General features: G+C 44.0%; 1 protein-coding gene and 1 non-coding gene across 2 annotated transcripts in view; both read right to left on the reverse strand.

Moving 5' to 3' along the window:
• The window catches only part of LOC112084560, a gene marked incomplete at its 3' end in the record, with an annotated part of 134,264 nt that overhangs the window by 23,287 nt on the left and 89,098 nt on the right, over nucleotides 1–21,879 (reverse strand). The gene's annotated exons all lie outside the window — the stretch shown is intronic.
• Nucleotides 2,649–2,755, reverse strand: LOC112084721. Its single transcript, XR_002898382.1, has one exon. It is a non-coding gene; the product is annotated as a small nucleolar RNA R71 (small nucleolar RNA).

Raw genomic sequence — 21,879 nt, forward strand, 5'->3', positions numbered from 1 at the left:
TCTTAGTTGTCATTAATCATCAAAACCTCGATCATTCGGCTTGAATTAAGAACCGATCCTGCATCTTAGTGTCTACTGATAACACCGTATTTTGACCACTTTTATGGATCGTTTTGAAATACTTTTTCTATGTTTTTAATTGCTTTTAAGTACTTTTATCACGTTTTTCTAGTATTTGTAGTTCCAAGACTCTATTCTGGAAACTTAGGGAAAAGCTTAACAAAATGGATAGAAAACCAGATTTCAGCTCAGAGTCAAACCGTCAGAAGTTCACCCCTGATTAAAGGCCTTCTCACCGTCTGATCCAGCTCAAATTTGGAGACCTTAAAGATGGAAGTATCAGCTTTCCAGTGCACTTTACAGCTTGGCAATCCAACGGTTCAATCAAAAGATACACGAAGAGCAAGATGTCCCGTAAACCAGCTTGCCAGCACTTCCACCCGCGGCCAACAAGCACTTTCCCGCGGTCAGGAGCATCCTGACCGTGGCAAACCACTCATCCACCGCGGTCACACTTGTCCCGACCGCGGCCTTCAACCTCCGAGCCCAAAAAGCCCATTTCTGAAGCCCACATTTGGAGAAACCCTAAGTGACGTCCAAAGAGGTCTTGAGCACTATAAATACATGTCTTAGGAGCCCTAGAAATTGTACAACCTTAGAGACCACCGAAATATTTACTTCATATTCTTATTATTTTTGCTTTAGCTTTTAGGGAGAGAGAGATTTGTTCTCTTGAACCCTTGTTCTTTCTTTATCAATTTTGATTTCTATTCTACTTCTTAATATTATGTCTTTGATTTCGTTCATTATGTCTGAGTAGTTTTATTGTTGGGATTAAGGGATTTTCGATGGGGATTTATATGTTCGGTGAGGATTCCATTGGCTATTGAGCTGAATCTTAGAACATTTTCTTCTGAATTCGTTTTTACTGCATGAGAGTAGCGTCATGAACTACAATCTGATCCAGATGCTTGGTGACACGAAAGTGTTCATCAGGTATCAGATCTAGTTTAGAAGAGCAAAACAAACATAGGAGTGGAAACCTACCTATGGGCGATTTGTGAATCAGGACGAGTCTTAAACATAATGCATCTCTTCTCTTCCAGGGCCAGAGTGGAAACCTACTGGTCAGGGTTGAGAGAGATAGTTGTCTATGATCACGACAGTGGCGTATTCATACGTCCGTGACTCAAGTTCGAAAAGTTTAAGCTAAGATCTTACAAAATTTCCTCTCTAGCAATGTTTTGAATCGTTCGTACCCCTGAGAAAACTTCCCTGAAGCCCAACGCCTTTTTCGCCATTGATTTCCTGCGATTTTTCTTTAAGCTTTAGTTCAATATTGTCTTTCCTTTTTAGTTCATTTTCATTTAAGCATTAGAATATCCGTTTTTATCATTTTTAGTTATTTTCGTTAAGTTTAGTTATTACACCATTTAATTTCCGTACTCTCTTTTAATATTTTGTTTTTACATTTTAAAGACACCACCAAACCCCCATTAAACCGTTTAGTTCTAGACTTCCTTACTTTAACTTATTTTCAAAGGCATTTTGCAGCAAAAGATCCTCCTTCCTTGTGGATTCGATCCCTAAGTACTACAATTGATCAGTTGTGCACTTGCGGCTATTGATTTCAATTAGGGTAAAACTTGACAACCCTCGACACACACATCAAGACCCACATCATCTACACATGATGGATTGATACCCTTTGTACTGCAAAGTGACAAAAGGGATTGATAACCCCTCATTTAGAGCCTTGAAAACTCTAAGTTATTAATTGGCGCCGTTGCCAAAGTGTGATAGCATTAAGATTGTGTCATTTTTTGAGATCAAGCATTTTCTTTTGTGTTTTCTAATTTCTTTCAAGTTCTGGTTGTGAGTTTCAGGTGCATGAACACCAGGTCCAGATCTAGAAGCTATGGTCCACCTTTCCCCTTAAACGACAACATTAACCTTTTGGCACCAAGGAGGAGAAGGGATAGGCGTGGAAGACAGATTGATCCAGCTGATATGGAAGATCAAAGAGAGCATGTGGTTGACATGGAGCAACCGGATCAGGAGCAACAGGCTCAGGGTAATGGAGCTGGTAATGCAGCTAGTAATGGAGCTGGTCAAGGGTTACATCAGGGTAATGTTCATCAGGAACAGGTGCATCAACAGCAAGCTTATGTCCACCAGGGACACGCTCCAGCTCATCAGCAGAGGCATCAGGCCAATGTCCAACAAAGACAACAGGTGCACCACCAACAGCCCTTCCAACACCAGCAAAGGAGATATGAGCAGCCACAGGTCTATGTTGGAGAAAATGACAGGGCCAATGCTCATCAGTATGGAGCTGGAATTCAAGCACCACCTGTGCAAAACAACAACTTTGAAGTGAAGGCATCCTTATTGAATATGGTCCAAAACTCCAAGTTCCATGGATTGGCAATGGAAGATCCCTTGGAACACTTGGATCAATTTGATAAAGTGACTTGACAAAGATAAATGGAGTATCACAGGATAGCTTCAAGCTCAGATTATTCCCCTTCAGTCTTGGTGACAAAGCTCACCAATGGGAGAAGAAACTCCCAAGAGTCTCCATTCAAACCTGGGAGCAATGCAAGCAGGCATTTTTATCTAAATTCTTCTCCACCTCCAGAACAGCTAAACTGAGGAACCAAATCTCTAGCTTCACTCAGCACAGCAATGAGAGTTTTGGTGAAGCATATGAGAGATTCAGGAGCTACACCAACCAATGCCCACACCATGGGTTTAGTGAGGCTTCACTTCTCAACACACTTTATAGAGGGGCACTTCCCAAGATTAGGAACCAGCTGGACACTGCCTCCAATGGAAACTTTCTGGGAAAGGAGATTCATGCTGCTTTAGAGCTGGTTGAGAACTTAGCAATGAACAATGATACATATGGAGAAGACTTTGATAGAGCCAATAGGAATGAGAGTTCAAGCAGGGATCAAAGATATGAGAAGGATTTTAAAACACTTACAAGCAAGCTGGACAAGGTGTTATTGGCCACTCAAAAGGCAATGCACTTTGTAGGAGAGTATGAGGAACCTTCTCAATGCTTTGAGAACATCAGTGAAGAGGGTCTTACTCAGGAAGAGCTTAACTACATTGGGAATCAGAGGTCCCAAAGATATCAGTATGGCAATGCCAATCAGAACCTCTCTTACAGGAATCCCAATGTAGCAAACCCACAAGACCAAGTCTATCCCACTTCTCAAGCTCCACAGAACTTTGTTCCCAAGAACAACTTTCAAGGGTTTTTCAACCAAAGAATCAGTTTGCTCAGAATCAGGGTTTTAGTCAGCAACAGCAACCATTTCAGGGTTCTGGTTTCAGTTCACAGCAGCAGCCAAAAGCACCACCAGGGTTTGGTCCAACACAGTTCCAACAGCAAGCGCTGGCTCAACATCAGTTCCAGTCAGCACCTGTTCACCAGAATCCACAGATGGGGTCAGATATGGTTGGGATTCTGTAACAGCTGCTTCAGGGTCAACAAGTGTTTGCAAGCCAGTATGCATCAATGCAGCAGGACATAAAGCAATTGAAGCAGAATCAGGCATCTAGCTCAAGGAACCAAGGCCAACTACCTGGTAAGCCTGAACCCAACCCCAAGGAATATGCTAAAGCCATCACACTGAGGAGTGGCAAAGAGCTACCTGGTATTGAGCACAACAATGTGATCATTGAGGACAATAATCAAACTGAGGGGGAGGCAGCCTTAAAGGATGATCAAATTGCTGAAAGATCAAGGAAAGAAAAGGGTAAAGAGGTGGAAAAGAAACCTGAACCAGAGAAGATATATGTTCCACCACCTCCATACAACCCCAACCTCCCATTTACAGGGAGATTCAAGAAGCAGCTTGTAGACAAGGCAAGAGCTGTATTTGAAAAAGCTCTCAATGAGACACCACTCACAATGCCTCTCATTGATGCATTTCTAATAATGCCAAAGATGGGTAAGTTCTTAATGGATGCTATTCTGAACAAGACTAAAGAGCTTCAAGGTATGGTGGTACTGAGTCATGAATGCAGTGCCATCATTCAGAAAAAGTCCATTCCAAGAAAGTTGACTGATCCAGGGAGTTTCACACTCCCTTGTGCCATAGGGCCTCTGCTATTCTCTGGATGCCTTTGTGATCTGGGAGCATCTGTCAGCTTGATGCCATTCTCCATAGCAAAGAAGCTTGGGTTTAGAGTCTTCAAACCTGCTAGGATATCTCTTGTCCTTGCAGACAGATCAGTTAGGTTACCAGTTGGGATATTGGAAGATCTGCCTGTCAAGATAGGTGGTTTTGAGGTTCCAACTGATTTTGTTGTGCTGGAGCTGGATGAGGAACCAGTTGATCCTTTCATTTTGGGCAGGCCATTTTTGGCCACAACAGGAGCTATTATTGATGTGAGAGGTGGCATCATAGAGCTTCAACTTGGGTCTGAGAAGCTTAAGTTTGATGTGAATGAGATGATAAAGAAGCCCACCATAGAAGGACAATGCTTCTATGTGGAGACAATGGATCAGCTGGTTGATGAGTTGCTTGAGGAACTGAATACTGATGACCCTCTTCAATCTGCTTTAACCCAAGAACAAGGAGACCATGGGTTCTTAGCAGAAGAAAGTGAAGGGTACAAGCTGTATTTGGACAATGCAAGAGAACTTGGTCCTGAGACAAGGTTTTTGGAACTGGAACAAACTGGCCCTGAGGTCTTGGGTATCAGAAGCTCAAGGACAAGCCAAGGAGCAGTTCAAGCAGTCATGGCCGTGAGTTCAAAGGTTAAGGAGCATGCTGGGCCGTTTGAGCAAGACAACTTCAGTGCTGATTGGGATGAGTCTAAGGCACCTCAGCTGGAACTCAAACCTCTTCCCAAGGGGCTCAGGTATGCTTTCTTAGGTCTCAATGAGTCTTATCCTGTTATTATCAATGATATGCTGTGAGAGGACCAAGAGCATAGGTTGTTAGGAGAGTTGAGGAAACATAGGGGAGCCATTGGCTACTCTCTGGATGACATTAAGGGTATCTCACCCTCCCTATGCACTCATAGGATTCACTTAGAAGAAGAGTCAATGTCATCCATAGAGGACCAAAGGCGCCTCAATCCCAACTTAAAAGAGGTAGTGAAGAAAGAGATTCTCAAACTCCTAGAGGCTGGGATAATTTACCCAATCTCAGACTCTAGATGGGTTTCACCAGTCCATGTGGTGCCCAAAAAAGGGGGAGTGAAAGTAATAAGAAATGAGAAGGACGAGCTGATAGCTACTAGGACTATAACTGGACACAGGATGTGTATAGACTATAGAAAGCTCAATGCAGTCTCTAGGAAGGATCATTTTCCTTTGCATTTTATTGATCAGATGATAGAGAGGCTTGCAAACCATCCCTTCTTTTGTTTTCTAGATGGTTACTCTAGATTCTTTCAAATCTCTATAGATCCAAGAGACCAAGAGAAGACAACATTTACTTGCCCTTATGGGACATTTGCATACAGGCGCATGCCTTTTGGTCTTTGTAACGCCCCTGCCACATACCACTTACTGCACGATTTTTCTGTCATGGAGCAGCTAAGTCCTCTTGGATAAGAAATCCAGTGCTGAGATATGTCCACAAGATCCTCTCTCACAGCTTCTTCTTCAAACTTGATGTTGGGAGAGTTCATAAGGGTAATCTGAATCTCCTTGGTGTGGGGCTGAAACAGTTGATGCCAACTCATGAAGATGGGAAGCCCAATGAAGGATATGCTTACACACCTTGCCTTGCCTGTAACACCCCCGATTCGATCTATGATTAGAAAGAACACAGAGTGCTACAGAATGATAACAGAGACAATCCGGCCAAAACGTCCCATACCATCTTGGCTAGACCTCGTCCGATACCATGCCTCTCGACCAAAGCCTAAGGCTTTTCAACCCGTTCCCGGTCTTGAATTGTTTCGACCTAGACAATGTCTAATATCAGGAAAAGCGAGGAGTTCCATAAAAACTCTCTTTTTATTAATACTTAATAAAGTATGCTTACAAACGGTTACCGAAAATCATATAATTGAGCTCGAGTCAAAATAGTCTTACATAATACAATCTATTATGCTTACACTCACAACGTCAAACTACTCCAGTGCCTAGCGTCGCACGAACCCTCTAAGGTTTCCCGTCTATAGGTTACCTGCAGGACAAAATTCGTATAATGAGCATTTCTACTAAATGTCCAGTGAGTCCGGAACCCGTCTACGGTTAGTCACCCCGACCCAACCCCAAAATAGCCGAAGCTCAACAATTATATGAAAGAAATGAACACTCAACATGCAAACAAACAGTTCAATGCAATGATCCTCGGCTAAATTCAATTCTCTCGGCAGAATTTCATTTTTCCTCGGCTAAATCCTTCATCGCTTGGCCGGAATCTGACTTTCTCGGCTAAAGACTGATTCTCTCGGGATTTTCCATCTTTCCCGGGCTAAAATACATTTCCTCAGCTATATCAGACTTTCTCGATAAAACAGCAAGTCTTCCTGGCAAAAGCTGATTTTATCGGCCAAAGTCGTTTTCTCTCGGCCATTTTCTTCGTTCCTTGATAAAAATCACTTCTCCCTCGACAAACATGCTCTTCCAGCCAAATCCGGATTTTCTTTGATCCGTCCTCGATTTAGCATTTTTCCCGCGGCCGCCCATCCGCGCTATCTTAACAACCGGTTTGTTACATTCTCCCCTCCTTATAGGAATTCGTCCTCGAATTCCAGACGTGCGATCAACCTCATCCTCCTTGATGTCTGAGTCTCTCCATATGGTTTACTGGTCCTACGACCCCTCACCACTGTCTTAACATTACCATGTCTTCTCGCTTGTTTCACAAGTTGGCTGTTCCCTCGACCCTTCACAAAGCTTGGTGATCCTCCTGATCATTTGCTGTGGTTTCGATGTTTTGGTTCTTTCTCATCTGTCTCACAAGCTTGGCGATCTCCCTGATCCCTTGCTTCCTCATCGTTACATATTCACTACTTCGTCCTTTGATCCGTTAAAGGACTTTCAAGTCCACTTAACTTGATCCGGCCGATCTTCATCTAAATCCTTTCTTCATCTGAGACCCCTCTTCCTCGGTAAAGACTACTCCTTAGTCTCCATTTCTCATCACCAGTCCGTTTTCCTCATGGAATCTTTCTCATCGTTGTCACGTTCCATTGTGACTTCACATTCCTCTTCTCTTCATCTTCTTACACCTATGGTGAAGTATTGAACCATCCTTTTCCCAAGGACGTTCTGTCAGCATCGTCTCTCGACTCTATCTTTTCCCCAAGTCCCTCGGCTTCTGTCTCTTTTCCTTGATTTGTTTCCATCGGAGGCTCTTTCTCCTTGGTGAACACTACTTCACACAGTTTATCGCTATTAGTCCAGTTTCCTTGTGGACTCCCTTTCATGGCTTTGGACACAGTCCACCGTGACCTTGTGTCGTCATCACCATCATCTATCCTCGATTTCTCACTCCTTTAGTGAGAATATGAATCTGAGAGTGGGGCAACAATTTGCATGTAAACAAGATTTTATAGATTTAGTGTATAGAGCTTCACATCAATATTGTTTTGGTCTGACTATAAAGAATTCAGATGAGAGGCGATATGTCGTGCGGTGAAACAGGTTGTAATTGGTATTTACGATTTTGGATGGATTGGTTAAACAGGTCACCTCGGGAGAATTCATCGGCTATCTGGTAACTCACCGAGGCATAGAAGCAAGCCCCAAGCAGATCAAGGCGTTAATTGAGATGCCCTCTACAAGGACGAAGCGCGAAGTGCAAAGGCTCACAGGAAGAGTCGCCGCGCTAAACAGGTTTATTTCCCGTTCCACGGACATATACCTGCCCTTCTCAACACCCTCCGAGGAAACAAGAAATTTGAGTGGGACGAGCGATGCGAAGCGGCTTTCCAGGAATTGAAGAATTATCTGGCGAGCCCACCGATCTTAGCAAAACCAGTCGAAGCAAAGCCGCTCTTCCTCTACATCGCAGTGTCTGCCACAGCTGTAAGCGGAGTGCTTATCAGAGAAGAACGATCCGAGCAAAAAACCATTTTCTACATCAGCCAGACACTGACCGACGCCGAGACCCGCTACCCCCAGATCGAGAAGGCTCGCAAACTGCGCCCGTATTTTCAATCACATTCGATTGTTGTGCTCGCTACACTTCGGCTGCGCTCGATCCTACACAGCCCTAGCCAATCCGGTCGGCTCGCCAAGTGGGCCATAGAGCTAAGCGAATACGACATCGAGTATCGGAACAGGTCATCTGCAAAGTCACAGGTGCTCGCAGATTTTCTCATTGAACTTCTAGCCGAAGCAATAAACGAGCCGACTCTAGACGAAGTATGGACGCTGCACGTCGACGGCTCGTCATCTAAACACGGCTCGGGAATAGGAATCCGCCTCACCTCTCCCACCGGAGAAATATTGGAGCAGTCTTTTCGCCTGAACTTCCACGCCTCGAACAACGAAGCAGAATACGAAGCACTGATCGCCAGCATACGACTAGCGCAGGGAATCGGGGTTCGAAAGATAGGAACTTTTTGTCATAGCATGCCAGTTCAACGGAGAATATGATGCGAAGGACGGACGAATGGGTGCCTATCTCAAGGTGGTCCGAGAGTTGGTGCAAAAGTTCGACGAGTTCGAACTCACGCGAATCCCCCGAGGAGAAAACACTTCGGCCGACGCCTTGCCGACACTCCCTTCGACCTTGGACCCAGACCTCCTATGGACGATCCCAGTCGAATTCATCGAACGTCCTAGCATCGAAGAGGTGGAAGGAGTTCGGCTGATAAATCCTCCTGAACAAGAACCAGAGGACGACAAAGCCATTCCTGTGGATGAAGACACCTCACCAGCCGAGCCGGAGTACGACTGCGACAAAGAATGGCTCGGAGCTATGCGAGTGTATATCGCCGATGGAGAGGTGCCAACCGACAAATGGAAAGCCCGCAAACTAAAAGCTCAGGCCGCGCGGTATGTCCTCGTTGATGGCGAGGTGTTTAAATGGAGATTTTCAGGGCCTCTCATGACATGCATCGAAGGACCAGAGGCAAGAAAGATCATGCACGAGGTGCACAGCGGCGCGTGCGAGAACCATTCCAGCGGAAGGTCGCTCGCTATCAAGATAAAACAGCACGACTACTTCTGGCCTACGATGGTCAAGGACTGCGAAAAATTTACGGCGAAGTGCGAGAAGTGCCAGCGGCACGCTCCAACAATTCATCAACCTACCGAGTTGCTCTCGTCAATTTCGTCACCTTATCTGTTAATGAAATGGTCGATGGACATCGTCGGACCTCTACATCGCTCGAAGCAGAAGCGTTTTCTGCTCGTCCTCACGGATTACTTCTCCAAGTGGGTCGAGGCTGGTTCCTACGCAAGCATAAAGGATGTTCAAGTCGAACACTTCGTCTGGAAAAATATCATCTGCAGACACGGGGTCCCCTACGAGATAGTCACCGACAACGGATCCCAGTTCATCTCAACACGCTTTGAAGTCTTCTGCGAGAAGTGGAAAATCCGCCTAAGCAAATCTACGCCAAGATACCCTCAAGGGAACGGGCAAGCTGAAGCAGCCAACAAGACGATCCTCGACGGTCTGAAAAAGAGGCTCGACGCCAAGAAAGGACGGTGGGCAGACGAACTCGAAGAAGTCCTTCAGTCTCATCGGACAACTCTGCGCCGAGCCACCAGGGAAACTCCATTCGCTTTGGTCTACGGAACAGAGTGCGTAATTCCCCCCGAGGTGGATTTCCCAGGTATTCGACGAAGACTTCTACTAGGACAGGAGGGCTTGAACCACTTAATGATGCTAGATGAGCTCAACCTAATCAACGAAAAGCGCGACCAATCCTTAATCAGAATCCAAAACTATCAACAAGCAACGGCGAGATACTACAACAAAAACGTTCGTAGTCGAAGATTCAAAGAAGGAGAGCTCGTCCTCCGAAAGGTCTTCCAAAACACTGCCGAGAAGAACGCAGAAAAGCTCGGAGCAAATTGGGAAGGTCCTTACAAGGTTACAAAACTGGTTCGTCCAGGAGTCTACGAACTCGCGACACTAGCTGACGAAGCGACTCTAAGATCGTGGAACGCAATGCATCTAAAGAAGTATTATCACTAAAGCTACAGCACGGCCAGCATGAACTACGGGACGGCTTGATCCCTGCAAATGGTACGTAGGCAGCCCGTCCTCGGACGGGTTCAGCTGTCCCCCCTCCTAAAAAGGGGGGGGGGAGTGGGTACGTATACACATACCTCCTTTAAACTCTACAATTTTAGCTTGCTCACTTAGGAACATCGCCACTTCGGCCCATTTTCAGCTCGTTTTGAATCATCTACTTATTTCGGGTAGTTTCTCATTCTTTCTAAATCAACAACTTATTTTAACAAGCTCGGATTTTTAAATTCTTTCACTCATCACTTCAGCGAGTAATCATACCACTTCGGCATGATATCATTACCTCGGACCTTTATTGGTCCTCAGTCTCAGTTCGGCAAACTAAGCCTCCGAACGCCTCGTCTCGTTGCTGGCCACAACGGGGCAACAAATACAAAGTTCTCTAAACGGACTTTTACCACCTTTCCTAGGACGAGGGTGCAAGTTACATCCTCTACGGATAAAAATTAAGCGCGCTATACAAATATCAGACCAAAAACGTATCAGGTCGCCACGGTTTACTATCGCACACGAGATTATAAGTCGAGACTACATCGCTTTCTCTAAAACCGAAGTAAACTCTTAGAACCCGGCAAAACATACTCATCCTCTCGGAAACGCCGGTCTATAATCAAATTCAACAAGACTATCGAGTCATCCTCGGTTAACAAAAACAAAACGCCTCGTCGTTTACACGGCTCGGCACCATGCAACACAAAAAAAAACGCCTCACGGCTCGGCATTGCCAACAAAAGTTACCCTGATATCGTCGCTTAAAACTTTCCACCGTCACCTAAAACAAAATCTTTAACAACTCGCCCCTTAGCCCATATTTCTATCAATTTCAGAAACTCGGCTTGGGAAGCAATCGAAATATTTCGCGATCCAGTTCGCTTCAAGCAAACATTTTCAGTCATAAACATATCAAATCCAACAAAATGACTAAGAAAAAAAAAAACGAAATACAACCATAGCCAAATCAGCAGTCATATGGATAAAGCCGTCCAGGCACAATGTTCACCAAGAAACTAACAAGTAAAAGAAATAGGGATAAGGCCGTCCAGGCACAAAACAGTACGGCGCAATACAAGGAAAATAAGAGATCACTGATCAGCTGCGCGCAGCTTGGGAACTCCCTCAGCCGCAAGATCAGTAGCCCTCGGAGTGTCGATGTTTGAACCGGTGGGATCCGTGATCCCAACCGAAGCTGCAGTGACCTCCAGCGGCTCGTTTCCCAGGCGGTAGTCGACTGAATCCGGAGATATCGGAGAAACAATCAACCTCTCTCGTAAGTCCATCGCGGCACGTTCAAACGTCTCCTCAGCTCCCAGCAGCTCGGCATCTCAACTCTTCAGTTTCTCCTCTTCGGCATCGAGACTGGCATCTGGCTTCCGGAGATCGCCAATTAGCACGAGGTTACTTCGAATCTGACCAAGGTCGTTCTCATCCCTCTTTTCCTTTTCCAATTTGCCCATCTTCCCCTCAATATCGGTGAGTTTCTCTTGAAACTTGGCCGCGGCAGCGTGCCTGGCATCTTTCTGAGCAATTTTGACCCCAGACTCGAGTAGTGCGTCCTTCGCTGCGATTTGCCTCTTCTGGGAGGCAATCTCATTGTTTTTTTTGACACCGGGATTCTTCGAGTCGGTTCGTCGCTTTCTCGAGCTTGGCCTTGATAGCTCCCTTCTGCTCTTCAAGCGCAGCGACTCGAGCCAACGCCTTGTCTAGGTCGACTTTCGACTGCGCGACCTCCTGCTTTGTTTCAACCAATCGGCGCTCGCCTTTTTTGGGCGTCAGATTCATAGCCCGCCAACAGCTCGTTCACCGCAGCGATAAACTGAAAATCAAAGAAAAGTTAAAACCAGGCAAGTTCGGCTAAGGGATTTGAAAACAGTAGAAGGGGCCAACCTTAGTACCACGCTGAGCCATTGCGGCATAAGACTTCGGCCGTTTAAGCTTTTCAAGGCGCGGCAAAGAAACTTTGTCGTTGTTAACCCTGGAGAACAACTGGGCAGAAGCGTTAGCGTCATCCACAACAAGTTTCTTCGGAATCGCCTCACCAACAGCAGCTTTCTGCCTCTTCTTAAGCGGCTCACCCTTGACCGGAATGACTCCTTTACCCTTCTCCATGGCAGAACGCTTGCGATTCGTCGCCTCGTGCTTCATAAGTTTGGAGTTCGGAGGCCTCGGCGAATGTGGGAGAGCAAGGATGGTCGATATGGTCGCGCCAGCAGATGACTTCGGCTCGTCAGGAACGCCAGAAGTTGCCTCGGGGGCAATCTCACCATCTTCACGCCCAGCACCCTGGTCGCCTTTGTCCATCGAGCCGACCGCAGGCGCCTCGATCCCAATTTGCTGTGCACCTTTTGGCTCGATCTCGTCCCTCGAAGTAGCCTCTGCGGCTCTTCGCGCTGCTTCTTCCGCTTCTCTTTTCTTCCTCTCGCGAAAAGTCTCCATCACCATCTTGTCGTGGGTGTCGCCGGATGAGTTGGATAATTTGGAGCTAACTGGGACACCCGCAGCAATAGACCGAGCCCTTTCGACCCTTTCCAGCAAAAAATGTCTTTTCCAGTTTGTTCGGTTAGCAGCTAGCGTATCCCAAACTTCGAACAGATCGTCAGGACACCGGGGAAGAAAATCGCGAACTGCAAAAAAAAAAAAAACGAAAACATTAGAGTCAAGATCCAAAGTCTCCCGAGCCGAAGGAAGACATCGATCGGATACCAAGCGGTAAAGAAATGCTCGTCCCAAAAAGAAATGATCGGTCACCGACCGACGCCCCGTTGACTCGCACGAGAAAGAAATGCTCGTCCCAAAAACTGTCTTTGCTAGGAAAGCCGCTGATAATCTTTTGGCGCGCTTTGCTCGAGATGTAAAACCTCTTCCCCCCAGGAGCCTTGCGAATCTCCAAAAAATTTAACAAATGATCGATCTCGACGTCTATGCGACATTCGTAGCTCCGTACCAAAATCCTGATCATATGCCGGAAACCCCTCGGCATAATCTGACCAATGGATATTCCGTGCTTCCAGAGATATCGAAGTATCACTTCGGGAATAGGAAACCAGAGGAAGCAGAGATCGAAGAAGCTTTCATAGACGGTGAAGTGATCACGGGGAGGAAGATGAGCACGATCACCGGGCTTCGGAACTAGGAACTCAACCTCCTCGGAAATCCCAAAACGATTCCTAAGGGCTTCTAGAGATTCGGCTGAAGATAAGGACGAGCCGGGGGGATCCGGTCTCAACCTCTTTCAAACCCTAGTTCGCTTAGAGGACGAGGCAGCTCGGCTCGACATTAGGCGTTCAATTTCCCGTTTCGCCTCGGCCGAGTCAAATGGAAAAATCTCCTCCTCGGCCTTCACCTTGGCGAGATCGATTGTGTCGCCACGGTTAGGGGCCGAGCCATGGGAAGAGCCCGTTGAAACATCCGCCTCACCACCACGAGATCTCATATAGTTGGGCGCAGTGAGACCCTCGATAAAATTCACACTAGTGCCCACGCAAGATCTCACCTCGGCTTCGACGGATCTATCTCGATTCCCCACCTCGGCTACCTCGTCATTTTGATCAGCGGTGAAGCTCACCTCAGCATCGCTACCGCCGCCTCGGTCAGCAAAAGTATCCGCCTCGGCACCATCATCATCCGGACTGACAGCATAACTCACCTCGGCGCTGGCATCCCCTCGGGATAAGGATGCTGCCGCCTCGTCACCTACTTCATCTCGCCCGATGTAAACCTGCGCCTCGGCATTAACTTCACCTCGGCTCAGGGGGGCTGCCGCCTCGGCACTCTCTTCATCTGACCCCGAGGCGCGATTCATTTCAAACGCTTCGCTCTATTTCGCCTCGTTTCTTGCCCTCAGCAAGGTCGGCGACGAAAACTCCGAGCAACCAGCACGGAGGAGGAACGGCGGAAGCAGGGAAAACCCTAGCTGAAGAGGGAAATAATTTAGAGAGAGAAAGAAGAGAGAAGGGAGAGCTCTACCTTTGTGATTTTTGGAGACTGAAGTTATGAGGAGAATGAACGCAAAAACCCCCCTTATATAGAAGTGTTGATGCATATGGGGTCCACATGAACCTCGAGAATCAGCGAAATGTGAGTGGGGCGCGTGAAATTCTCGTAGATCCATTAAAACAGCATACCTATTGCTACGGTGCGGTAAATGCACGCCCCTCGGATCATCAACTGAAGGGGCGTAACATTCACAAAATCACCTTGCGTACAATCCTCCTAAGAAAGTCTTTCCAAACAGCATGGGCTGCACCGCGCCTCGTCGTTAACGTGAATCACGGCTCGGCATGGTCAACATAAACGCCTCGTCGTTAACGAGAATCACGGCTCGGCATTTCTAACATAAATGCCTCGTCATTAACAAAAATCACGGCTCGGCATTCCAATATAAATGCCTCGCCGTTAACGTGAATCACGGCTCGGCATTGTCAACGCCTCGTAGTTAAAAAGAATCACGGCTCGGTATTTCCAACGTAAACGCCTCGCCATTAAACTTGAAGCATGGCTTGGCGTTATTAAACACAAATTGCCTCGCCCTTAACATGGCTCGGTGTTATCAAGCAGAACCACCTAGTCGTCTTGAACCCCGATTTGGCGATGTTGAACAAGAAAAGACCTTGGCATTCTTCTTCACATAACTTCGTCGAAAACAGCTCGCTATTGTGCTTCGTCAAGAGACGGATCGATGGTTTATCCCACGGTCAGGAATAATGAACCTTGTCACTCTCGTCTCCAAAACTGACGAGCTGGGGGGCTAACTTTTGGGGTCGGTTTCCACCCCAAATGGATAAACCATCCCGAAGATAACCAAACGTCGGAGAAGACCGGTTGGCAGGAGAAGTGAGTGACGGGCCGAACTCTCATATGAGAGAGGTAGGCCGAGCCGTGCTCAACATTACCGACGAGCCGAGTAGCGGGAAGGATGTCCAGTTGGCCGAGCTGTGCAAGGGAGCAAATGGGCTGAGCCATGAGTTGAGCAAACGGCCCGAGCTGGGAAAGAAAGTGAATAAGGCCAAGCTGTGCCGAAAGGATGATGGGTCGAGCCAATCCTCCCATGATGGGCCGAACCAAGGCCTTGGGAGACAAAAACCCATGAAAACCCTAGGCAAGGCGTTATGGCGGTGGCCGCACGAAGCGATAAGGAAATATTCCGAAAATCTATCCCGAGATTCTCGGCTAGGCGGTTCAGAGAATAAGTATAAATAGACGATGTATACAATTCATTCTGTAACTTTTGGCAACCCTAAGCAATAAGAGCAAAACGCTTTCTCGGCAATAAAGACTTTCTTTTCGATCTTACCGTTCTTGCGATAAGCCCTAGAAGTTTCTGATCCCTTAAGTTTTCCTTAAAAAATTTTTGGTTGTGAGAGTTTTGGCTCACACATGGAGTCCTTGAATAGTATGTTTAAAGATGCAAGGAATCTGCCATTATTACCTATGATAGATGTGATTGTTGACAAGTTGTGTGAATGGTTTAACAAGCATAGGAACGAGGCTGCTTCAACGCCACCAGGACGCAAACTGGTTGCCTTTGTGGAAAATATTTTTCACAGTAGATGTGCTGAATCTAAGAAGCTAGGTGTCACCGAGTTAAACATGATTCAGATTGAATACAGCGTGCTTGATTAGATGGGATTAATTACACGGTGAGCTTGAAAAATAAAACTTGCTCGTGCAAGTTTTTTGATATAGACAAGTATCCATGTGTCCATGCATTAGCCGTATTAGAAGCTTACATGAAGCGGCCAGACAGAGAAGTGGATATAAACATGGAGGACTTGTGTTCGATGTATTATTTAACCGAGCAGTGGGCTTTTGCTTATAACAGAACCATCTATCCTGTTCCACATAAGTCACAGTGGGTTGTCCCCGATGATGTTAAGCAATTGAGCGCTTTGACCCCAGTTTACGAGCCAAAAGGGGGGCAAAACAGCAGAAAAGGCATCCATCCGTTGGAGAGCGTCGACCGAAGTCGAAGAGGACGAAGACGAGTAATAAGCGTCGGCCGGAATCTTACAAAATTTATAGCTATTTTACTGGAGGTGAAAACGCTGGAAGTGAAAACGCTGGAGGTGAAAATACTGGAAGTGAAAATGCTGGAGGAGGTGTCTCGGGTGATAACGCGGTTTAGTTTGGAAAATGGAGAGATATGTTGGGATTGTATTACTTGGAAATACTTAGTACAACCATCTTTGGATTTAGGTTTTATGTTGTGATTGTATTACTCGGAAATACTTAGTACAACCATATTCATATTTGGATTTAGGGTTTATGTTGTGGTTGTATTACTCGGAAATACTTGATGCGGTCAATATCTTCAAACGAAGTCTGGTTTGAGTTAATGCGGTCAATATCTTCAAACGACGTATCGTTTCCCCCTAACGTGATAAAGCGGATTGTTATTTAACGTGGACCCAAAGAGTTTCTAAAACACAATCTCATTCATATACAATGGCTAGGCAAAGCGGGTTTTCTGATTTGCCCATAGAGATGAAAAACAAAATACTAAAGAAGGTAGTCAGTTCTAGCACTCGCGATTACTTCCCACACCGTTTTGGATCCGGGAAGAAGATTCTTCGCTTGCAATAAGGAATACGTAAGTTCAGCTGTTGATTGCTTTTAATTTCATACCAAAAATATTTATACGGTTTGTGTCTTGTAGAATCCTGGATGTCATCTCTTCAAGTGGTGTGATGAGGCCATGAACCGGATTCACTCGACGGAAATTTCCCAGCTACAGGAATCGGTAAACAACCTGAAGGAGGAAATGGTTGAGGCAAGGAGGTCTCATGCTCTCCTTTATGAGATGGTTTGTGACTTGGTTTTGAAGGAAATGGATAGGGAATTGGAACAGACGCGACGAACTAAGATATGGTTGTTCTATCTGTTCTTGTTGTGGCCTTTGTTTCTTTAACTATCTACCTGTTCAAGTAGTTACGACTCATGGTTGTACTCAAGACTTAATAAATTTTCCAAAAACATGTGGTTACACCAAATGATACATATTTTTGATTTTCGGGATTACATGATGATACCGAGTATTACGTATTTTCGATTATCCGATAACATGTGGTTACACCAAGTAATACCGAGTATTACAGATTCTCAATTATCCCAAAAACATGTGGTTACACCAAGTAATACCGAGTATTACGTATTTTCGATTATCCGATAACATGTGGTTACACCAAGTAATACCGAGTATTACAAATTCTCAAATATCCCAGAAACATGTGGTTACACCAAGTAATACCGAGTATTACAAATTTTCAGTTATCCCAAAAACATGTGGTTACACCAAGTGATACCGAGTATTACAAATTTTCAATTATCGCAAAAACATGTGGTTACACCAAGTGATACCGAGTATTACAAAAGTTCAATTATCCCAAAAACATGTGGTTACACCAAGTGATACCGAGTATTACAAATTTTCAATTATCCCAAAAACATGTGGTTACACCAAGTGATACCGAGTATTTCAAATTTTCAATTATCCCAAAAACATGTGGTTACACCAAGTGATACCGAGTATTACAAATTTTCAATTATACCGAGTATTAGGGTTTCCTTATTAGGGATTCCTTATGTATCGACTAAGATAATATAGTGGATAGAATAACACAAGGAATTTTATTAATATTTTTTGTTAATAAATATATTACAGTCATAATTTTTAAATAATAAATAGTTTACAACGGAATATATTTAAACATAAAATTCATTATTTTATTGTGAAAAACACCATGAATTAATGGGAATTAATTCATGGCGTGTTGCTCGGTCATCAGGCGGGCCTTCTTCTTGAACCACTCCGGTTCCAAGACGCACATGCGTGCGACGTCTGCGATGTAGTTGTCCTCTTCCTCGACCTTAGGGTGAAGCAGCATGTCATGGAGCGCTTGGAGGAGTTCCTTGACCATCGTTCCAACCTTCCACGTAGCGGTGACGAGTAGCGGATGGAAGACGCGGGGTTGGTCGATGTTGGGGTGCAGAATCGGCGTCTTCCACAACACCATTGGTGGCTTGAAGGGGTAATCCGGTGGGAAATGGATGGAGATGAAAAAGATGCCCCCTTCGTATGGACTATGAGGGGGGCCCAACAGCGTTGCTTGCCATTCGTAAATGTCTTCCGCCACGGGACCTGCACTGAACCCACTCGCCGGAAACCGCACCAACTCCCTCAGATGAGTCATGATCCACGCCTTAGGGGCCATTTTGAAGTGATAAAGAGAGAAACGATAGCACTAAATAGAGAGAAGAGGATTTAGAAGATAGATATGAGTAAGAAAGATAGCGAGTTCTATTTATGGAAAGAAAAAGGCAAAACCCTAGGGTGCGACTCATATAATAAATACCCTTCATAACGTTTAGTGCTATCGTGCGGAGCAGTTAAAAGTCACATCTCCTTTCTCTCTCCTAATAAACCGGAAAATATTTATTTACTTAATGTAAAAATCAAATAAAGTGTTGGTAGTTGTACTAGTCTTACGGCAGTTAATGAAAGCATTAACAGCCGTACACTACAAGAAAGAGGGGCTTTTCCAACGAATTATTTACGACGATTTACGGTCGTTGTAAATTTACGACAAAATTACGTCGTATGTACGACGTCCAAAAATTTCGTCGTAAATTCGACGTAAAAAATTACCCTCGTAAAATCATCGTAAATTTACGACGACATTACGACGAATAAAGAATGAATTATATATCGTCGTAATGTTGTCTTAAAATTTACATCGATAATACGACGTAATATCGATGTAAATATAATGTAAATTTTATTTCGACGTAAATTTGATGTAAATATGCAATGGTAATATGTTGGTAACCAAACAAAAAATCTATATATACCCTTTCTTCTCTCATTATTCCATCAACCCAAAAAAACATAAAAAGACACAAATTTTTTGAGACTTTGAATGTTTAAGTAAAATTTTTAGTAGTTGAAATTTATATCAAATTTCAAAAACAAAAAGTCCCTTATTTTTTTTGAAATGTCTATATACGATCTACGAAAGTGGATGTATACGCCCAAAAATGGTGATGGGTCGTTGATTGAAGACTTCAAAAACGGATTAGAAATATTCATGTACAAGGCCGGCCTTATGCAAACTGTAATTGAAAGCGGCAAAATGTATTGTCCTTGTGTGAAATGCAAAAATAGGAAACATATTCCTATTGACACTGTCTGGCAGCATTTTTTGAATAGAGGGTTCATGTCCCAATACTTTATTTGGTATCAGCATGGAGAGGGATATGGTCAAAGTAGTGGTCAGATGGCTGCACGGAGTAGTAGTAATCATCAAGAACATGAGGATTTTGAAGCATCAAAGGATTATCAAAGTAGTCAAGTTCAGGGTGAAGATCATGATAGGATGCATGAAATGGTTACTGATGCATTTCATGAAAGACATGCTGATACTGTTGAGGAGCCCAATGCAGATGCGAAACGCTTTTATGATATGTTAAACGCAGCAAAACAGCCTCTTTACGAGGGATGTAGGGAAGGTTTATCAAAATTATCATTGGCAGCTCGGATGATGACAATAAAAACTGATCACAATCTATCTGAAGGTTGCATGAACGATTGGGCAGATCTTATTAAAGAGTATTTGCCAGATGATAATTTGGCTGCTGAAACGTATTATGAAATTCAGAAGCTGGTTTTTAGTCTAAAAGAAACTAAAAGAAAACTTGTTGGTCAAACGAACAGGACCTCCACAGCGCACATACATATATACTTCTGAATTGCGAGGAATTGGCACCTTACGAGAGGTACATACAAATAAGCATGCATGATTATATTTTGATTGAATAGACGATGTCCTTAACAATGTTTTCAAATTTCAGCACTTTTGTCAGTCAAGTCCAAGAATGCATTGACGGTGTTTCAGAAGATGAAATTAACAAGCGGATAGACCAACATTATGCAATGTGGTTAAAAGCTCAGGTTGAGCATGATGACATGACATATGCAGTATGGTTTCATGAGTTGCTCCATGGTCCTATATCGAAGATAACTACTGCAGCTATGTATTTCACACGTGCCTATGTTTTTCATACTTACAGTCATGGCACTCAACGGGCAACTACGAACTATGGAGTTTGTGTACGAGGTGAAGTGGACTTTTATGGGATCATAAAAGAGATAATTGAAGTGGAATACCCCGGATTAGTAAGAATGAAAACTGTTCTATTCAAATATGATTGGTTTGATCCAACGGTGGGTCATGGAGTGCGTATTAACAAATTCGGAGTGGTAGATGTAAACGCATCTTGGCGATACAATAAGTTTGAGCCTTTTATACTTGCATCTCAAGCAGAACAAGTCACTTTGTTCCATATCCTCGAGTTCGAAGTACGGGAATTTCATGGCTGGCGGTTGTCAAAGTTGCTCCAAGGGGTATAATTGATGGTGAGGATCTCCCGCCAATGCAACAAGATGATTGTGTCGACATTACGGAACCTGAGGTTGAAGAACATGTTCTTTTAATTGATCCACGTAATCGACAAGTTAAAGATCTCCATGGGGACGAAACTGAAGAAGATGCTGACGAATTTCAAACAAGCAGTGATGAAGATGATGTGGACAACGAGGAAAATGTTGAAGATTAAACACGATGACATTTGTTTGCATGTTTTAAACGTTTAAATGTAACATTTGTTAAATTTGATAAATTTGTTAAACTTTACATGTTTTAAAAAGGAAGACAATTATTCAAAAGAAAATTTGTTTAAGTGTTGACTTGGACATATGTTGACTATTACGACGAATTTACGACGAATGGGTGTGATTCGTCGTAAATTCGTCGTAAATTCGTCGTAACGGTCAAACCCTAAACCCTATAGGGTTTCGCTTTCCCAACTTATAGAATGGTTTTTTGGTGCATGTTACTGAGTAAGCTCATGTATTATATAAGGTTTAGTAGTATAAGATTAAAGAACTTGTAGATATGTAATTTATATTACGACGATTTTACGATGAATGGGTGTGATTCGTCGTAAATTCGTCGTAATATACCATCGAATTTACGACGAAATGTAACCCCTAAATCTTATAATCAATTTTTCTGAGGTTCATGATGGATTTAGATCAAGAGAATGATATGGCTTACCATCTCATAAGGTAAGACACCTTCCTAAACCAAAAAAAAAAAAATTCCAATTTTGACATATCTGTGTTTATGAAGTAATCTTAAGGGGTTATATACATTTATGGAAAGATGTAAGGATTTATCTTAGATCTTACCAAATTCATCATTAAGTTGTCTAAACATGCTAGAAGTTTTACAAAACACATATATAATGTTTAAGGATGCTTGTAGGTGCTTATGGATGTATAAATTTTTCAATTCATCATTTTTTGAAAAAAATTTCGTAAAATCGTCGTAATATTACGACGATTTTACGACGAAATGTAGATACGCAGCCGATATAATTTTATGTCATATACGATGTCGTCGTAAAATCGTCGTAATCTTACGACGATTTTACGACGAATAACACAGGTCGTCGTAATACCGTTGCAAAACCCAGATACAGACACGTGTGTTTGTCTTATTCGGTTTTTGGCTTGGTGGGACCTCTGCGATGAATTTACGATGATTTGGTCGTAAAGGCGAGAGAGGTAGAAGACGAATGACTGACGAATTGAGGTTTTGTGTTTTGCGCCTTTCACGTGTTATTCACAACA

Source organism: Eutrema salsugineum, unplaced genomic scaffold (assembly GCF_000478725.1).
Source record: "Eutrema salsugineum unplaced genomic scaffold, Eutsalg1_0 scaffold_4, whole genome shotgun sequence".
NCBI classification, from domain to species: Eukaryota; Viridiplantae; Streptophyta; class Magnoliopsida; order Brassicales; family Brassicaceae; genus Eutrema; species Eutrema salsugineum.